Below are 6,000 nucleotides of genomic sequence, written 5' to 3' on the forward strand. Positions count from 1 at the left end.
CAGAACTCAGGTTTTATGCCATAAGATTTTCCAGCTTGGAGGTGACTCTCCAAGGCACAGCATGTCCTGAACCACAGCCTGCAGTCTCAGAGGCGCATTTTTGGTGCATCCCACAGGGTTCAGACATCGACATTTTACATCCTCTCTGCCCCTAACAACCTTTGATATAATAACCAAAAATGGCTTTAAAATATCAAAACCATTTATTTAACAGGGTAATTTTTTTAAAGCCTCATTTTCTTCATGTTATGGGCATGACCATCTTGCCATGAAGTGGAGGAGTGAGGCAGGGGAGCATTGATGGGGAAACCTTTTCCCTAAAAGCTTTGTTTGCTTTTTACTGTATTTAAATCCAACCAGACTTACCCAGTTTGGAATTACAGCCTAAAAAATCCCCATCACATCCCCATGTCTGGGATGGTCAGAATTGTCCCTTTCATAGGTGAAGCCCTCAAACTTATCAAGAAAAACATTGAAACATTGCTTTTGTTAATCTGCAGGACAGGCCATTAAGGCAGAAACCTGATTTCGTTTTAAGAGCTTTGATTAAAGGTATCTGGGAGACAGCATGAGATGGAGCAAAGCAAGGTGGTCAAAAGGCCAAAGGTCCACAAAGCACCACTGAAATGTTCTGAAATCTCCTCTGAAAGACTCTTGGCAGCCCTAAATTGAGTGGGGGGACTCTGAAGTGTGAATTTGGGTCTTAGCGATGCCTCAAAACCCAGCCCAGAACATGCACATGGCTCTCCTGAGGCTCCCCAAGGGTCCCTCCCCCTCCTTATCCCTGACTCAGTTCTGCACTTTCTAATTGATGAAATTCTGCTTTTGGAACCCAGTTTGTCATTAAAGACTGTAGAATTCAGAGCCTTGTAGGAGCATTTCCAAGGAAAAAGAAGCTGTTTGCTCAGAAATTTCCTAACTCTGTTTCTAGGCTCAAGTTTTACCTAAAAACTTTTAATTTGGTAGTGACAAACTTTGTTCTATATGAATATCCACAGGACACAAACATCTGTTTCCTTAACCAACTTTAAAAAACTCAAGGGAAATGTAATAACTCCACACTATAAAATGTGGTGTGCTGAGGAAAAATATTCTGGAAAGAAGGAAATTGTCTAATGGAGATGTAGGAACTGCCAGAGCCAGAAACAAATCCAGGTGGATTTGTACAATTTCTGTTAAATTCTCTTTAAATAATTACCCCTCACTTCCCTCATCTCCTAATCCATGAGCCGCTTGCAAAAGAAATGGAATTCTCTCTGCAGGTGAAATGTAACTTTAGCTCCAAAGTGAAAAGAGCTGGGAGAAAACAGCTCCTCCGAGGATTTCTGGGCCAAGTAACCACAGATTTATAGGGCAGTAAAGGGGACAGCAAAGCAGAGTTTTCACACAAGGCAAAGCAAAACAAGCAGGTGCGATAATATTACATATTTATTTTAAAAAAGGGCAAAGCAGAAAAACCTTGAAGTTCCTCCCTTTGGGTGCTGATGCTCGAGGGCTCAGCCACTAGAGGGAAATGTAAGATAAGGAAAAAGGAAACTTAACCCCCTCAGCTCGAGCTGTGCCTTCTTTCCAAAACTTCAGAGATCAGATTTGAGTGACAAAATGTTTTTAGTTATTTTGAAAACTGAGTATGGGGAAGAAAGGAAAAGCTAGAGGGGAAGAGCAATAGTCAGGGCAATTTATCTTTAAATTCTCCTTTTTAAAGTGGAGAAAGAGAAAGGATTTTATTACATTAACCCTGCTAAGATTGAAAATAGTTGCAGAGATGTTCCTACAAAAGCAAAGCCCTGTGGGTGATAAGATAATTTAATTTTCTTGGCAGAATTAGGAAATAATCAACTGAAGAGAATCAGTGGAGACAGACATTCCCTACAGATGAGAGGGAAGAGCTCTGTTTTAGTGACAGGTCTTGCTCACAAGTAGGAATTTAGCAAAAGGGGCGAGAAGTGGAGTTAGCTGGCTCTGCCTTAAGGAGCCCCTGAGGGTGGCAGTGCGGTGTGACACCTGCTCTGGCTGGCTTTGGAATAAAAATGCCACATGGGGTAGGAAAGGGATGGCCTTTTCCTATTCACAGGGGAGGGACAGCAGCAAATCCCACTCCAAGGGACCTTTCCCCTCACAATATGCAGCTTTTCATAACTTCTTAACGTCACCAGTGGCACCAGTCTGGGAGCTTCACGTCACTGCTGTTTCTTTGCCTTCCTGGATTTGGCACCGTTGCTCAGACTGAACCCCCGATCAGTGTGTGCTGACAAGGAGCACGTTTTTGGGATGCCTTCAGCAGTTTCTGCCCCGCTCCCCGCTGCATCGATGGCACTGATTTGTTCCTGCACTTCCAGCAGCCCTGGAGCTGCCCCCGGGAGGGTCGGACACCACAGGCTGGGGCACAGAGAGCACCCAGCGCAGGGAGGTGGATTCCAGGGATTTGCTCAGCAGCTCCTGCCCCTCAGGGCACATCTGAGTGGCTCAGTCCAGCCTTTCCCTGCCTCCAGCACCAGGAAGAGTCCTGCCCACGAGTATTGCCTTGCTGGGCACTGGATTTATCCCACAGAGTTCCCCCTGGGCAGTGCTGGAGACAGATCCTCCATCAACATGGGATGCAATTGAGTAATTAAGGATTGCGCTGTAATGCATAAAGATTTCATGTTCACCAGACAGGAGCAGCTGGAGGGGTTTGCTTTGACACCGTTATGGATGATCCCATGGCTTCATTTCACATAAAATGCACTCACCCGGCACAGATTCTGTGGCCCAGGGGTCCTGCAGAGCCTCTCCAGGAGCTGTGTTCCATCCCAGTTTTCATTCCAGCCCTGAGGAGGTTCCTGGGGGATCACTGGTGGCTGCTCCTCCATCTGGTGCCCTTCCACAAGTGACAGCATGGCCTGATGATTCACCAAGCCTGGGTGAGGAGATGGTGAAATTTGTGTTTTAAAAGCCACAAAAACGTTGTTTTTATATTAATTCAGGTTATCTCCTCTACATAACACCTGCCATGGGGAGATGTTATATGCTCTCCCAGCTCCCCTTACGGAGAGCTGGTTGGGTGTAATTTGGATTCTGCTCCATCTCAGTCACAGGGGAACATCAGATTTATGCTGGTCCTGTCGCCCTGAACGTCGGCAGGCCAGGACCTTGCAGGTTTTTGTGTTCTCTGTGCTCCTGCCACGCTCCCCTGCTGGAGCTGATGGCATCAAGGGACATGTGGGGAGCGGCTCCTCCTGTGCCACAGTAGGGTTCTCTCATCCAGTGGGGAGAAGGGAAGTTTTCCTGCCTGATTCTGCCCATAAAGTCACATTTTCCTCGAAGCAGGTCTCCTCCAGAGCTCCATCAGGAGTGTGTGGGGCCAGATAAGAACTCATTTCCACTTGTGTGCAATCCAGCCTCACAGTGCTGCCGGCAGAAAATCCAGCTTAATAAGCCTAAAAATATCATTTCTTTCCTCAAACAAGTTCAATTGGGAGATGAAATTGGGGCCTGGAACTGAGGGGTGTTTATTTTAAAAGGGCAGTTTGGAGCTTGTGGCATCTCCACAAGCCCAGGCCTCAAAGCACTGCCAGGAGTGACATCCCAGAACTTCTGCCCCAAAGCCTCTCTGCCAGCACAGAGCTGGGAGCACTGTTTGATGTATAATCCTGAAGTTAATTAAGAATTTCTTGACCTCTGGGACAAGCTTCGTTACAAGAATTAAAAATCTAAATCTTCAGCAAGAAATTGAAGCTCTGGGAAAAAGATATATTGGTAAAAATGGCTCTGTTGGTAAAAAGGGAGCAGGGAATAAATCCTGAGCACATTCCCTGACTGAGGGCAGAAGAAAGGAACAGATTTGGTGCCAAGCCCAAGGCCCCCCAAGCCCCCACCGAGAACTTTCCCTCCCAGGGCTGCAGCTCCTCTCCTTTGAAGGAAACCTCTAACACCACTTGCTCCAGGAGAGCTTCCCCTGTGAAGGAAACCTCTCTCTGGTCAAACTGGCAGTGATCCTTGACCAAGGAGAGTGGAATGAATTCCTGGTTCCCTCCTGCTCCCCAGGGAGCCGGGGAGCAAGGCAGCTTCTGCCAAAACGTCCCAGCCATCTGTTCTGTGTGTGTCTGCTGAGCTCCCAGGAGGAGGGTGGGGTGGGACCCTTTGAGATGTCCTCAGTGCTGCCCCTGGGAACGCTGAGGAATCCTCTGGTGCTCCACCTGCCTGAATTTTGGAGGGAAAAAATGCAGCATTCCCATGGATACCATTAAAACCTCGGGCTTCAGAACTGCATTTAATGACAGTTCACGGCTTGGCATTGCCCCACCAAGCTTTTCAGGAGCAGTTTGTCTCATTTTCCATTCCTCTCCAAATATTTAGAAATAAAATATGAAAGTGTTTTCTGCTGCTCTGCTTCTCCCGAGAAAGAGATGGGAACAAGGATGCTCCTTCATGTGGCTCCCTGGGTAAGACAAGGAGCATTAAAGCTGTTCCAGTGGGAAAAAAGCTGGCCAAGAACAGGAGGAACACAGCCCCAGGCCCTGCACAGGAACTCCCTGGGGAGTGAAAACACCACAGGGAAGCTTTTCCAGCATTGCTGTGATGAGCAGAAAATTCTCTTGTGCTGGGGCATCCCTGGGAGGAATTCCCAGCGGGTCAGGTGCCTGACAGAGGGAGTGGAACACGGGAATCTGAGGTCCAGAGTGTTTCCTCATTAGATGAACACTCAAAACCAGGCAGGTGACACGTGAAGGCACTTTTTGTCCCTTGCTCTGTGCTCGGTGATGGATGAATTTTTGTGTTTTCTCCCTTGTTCTCAGTGCTCAGGGATGAATTCCTGTGTTTTCTCCCTCGCTCACAGAAAGCAGCGACGCTCCCTTTCCCTGCAAGCACTAAAGCCCTGGATAAGCAGCTGCCACGATCCAGGTACTCTCTTCTCCTCTCTGCAAAGAGAACAAGCTCAGAACTGGCAGGAAAGGAGGGACCTGCAGCAGGAAAGGAGCCGTTTGCATGATGTGAACTCGAGCGATATTCCCAGATGGATCAGTCAGATCCAGCAGTTCTATCCCCACAGGGCAGAGCTGCTGAAATGTCTCTCTCCTGCTGGTCCCCTGCCAAACATCAAAAGCACTTTTCATGCAGAGCAGTTCAACAAAACTGACAGTGTGAAGTGAGGGGAGGCCAAAGATGAATGAGAATGGCACAAGATCTAAAACCCACTTGGAGCTGCTGAATTCCCCCCCAAGGAAGCAGGGAAAAGCTGCTTAGCTTATTCTGGTTCATTTGGTTCTGTTCTTCAGCTTTTTCCCCTCAAAATCTGCATTTTGCTTTAAGGCAGAGCTGCAGAAATTGGAGGTGGCGACAAGGAATTCCTCTGCTCCCCTTCTCCCTGGGCTCATTTCACTTGTTTTTCGTTATGTCCTGAGCTCCTGTCAGCTCAAAGGGACCAAAGGCATTGGCAGGTTTAATTTCCTCACACGGACACTCCCCTTCCAAAACTACAAGAAGCAGCTTGGATTTTAGGGACAGAAACGGCAGAGAGGGGTTCCTGCCTGGATTTAGGGTGAGCAGAGCCCAAACATGTCCTGGGGTTCTGTACCTAGCTCTGATTAGGGCTGTAACATTCTCCCTCGTAATCCCCTCATTCCTCGCCAGCCCCTGCAGACGATTTGTCCTCGTGCTATTTGATTGGAAAAAAAGCCCTCTAAACTATTCCTAGTCACTTGAGAAAATAGCTGTCTGTGTATTTTGGGCATTGATGTAAAAGTGATGTGCATTTTCCATCTCTCGTTAACCCGTACCCTCATCTCAGAGTCACCCGAGGGTTGCTGGCTCTGTCCTTTCTTGCTCTGCTCTTTATGGGACAGCCTGAAATGTGTATTTCTGTCAGGGCTGCTGGTACCCCTTGGAAAGCTCAATTAACACAGGAATTTTTTTTTTCCCTTGGAATCTCTGTCCCCTTCAAGCCCTTGTAGTCGTGGTTTGGTGAGTGCAGCCTCTGCATGCAGAAGGTTTTACACGCTTTTGTAGAAGGATCATGAA

Source organism: Corvus brachyrhynchos, unplaced genomic scaffold (genome assembly GCF_000691975.1).
Source record: "Corvus brachyrhynchos isolate BGI_N302 unplaced genomic scaffold, ASM69197v1 scaffold21, whole genome shotgun sequence".
Taxonomy (NCBI): Eukaryota; Metazoa; Chordata; class Aves; order Passeriformes; family Corvidae; genus Corvus; species Corvus brachyrhynchos.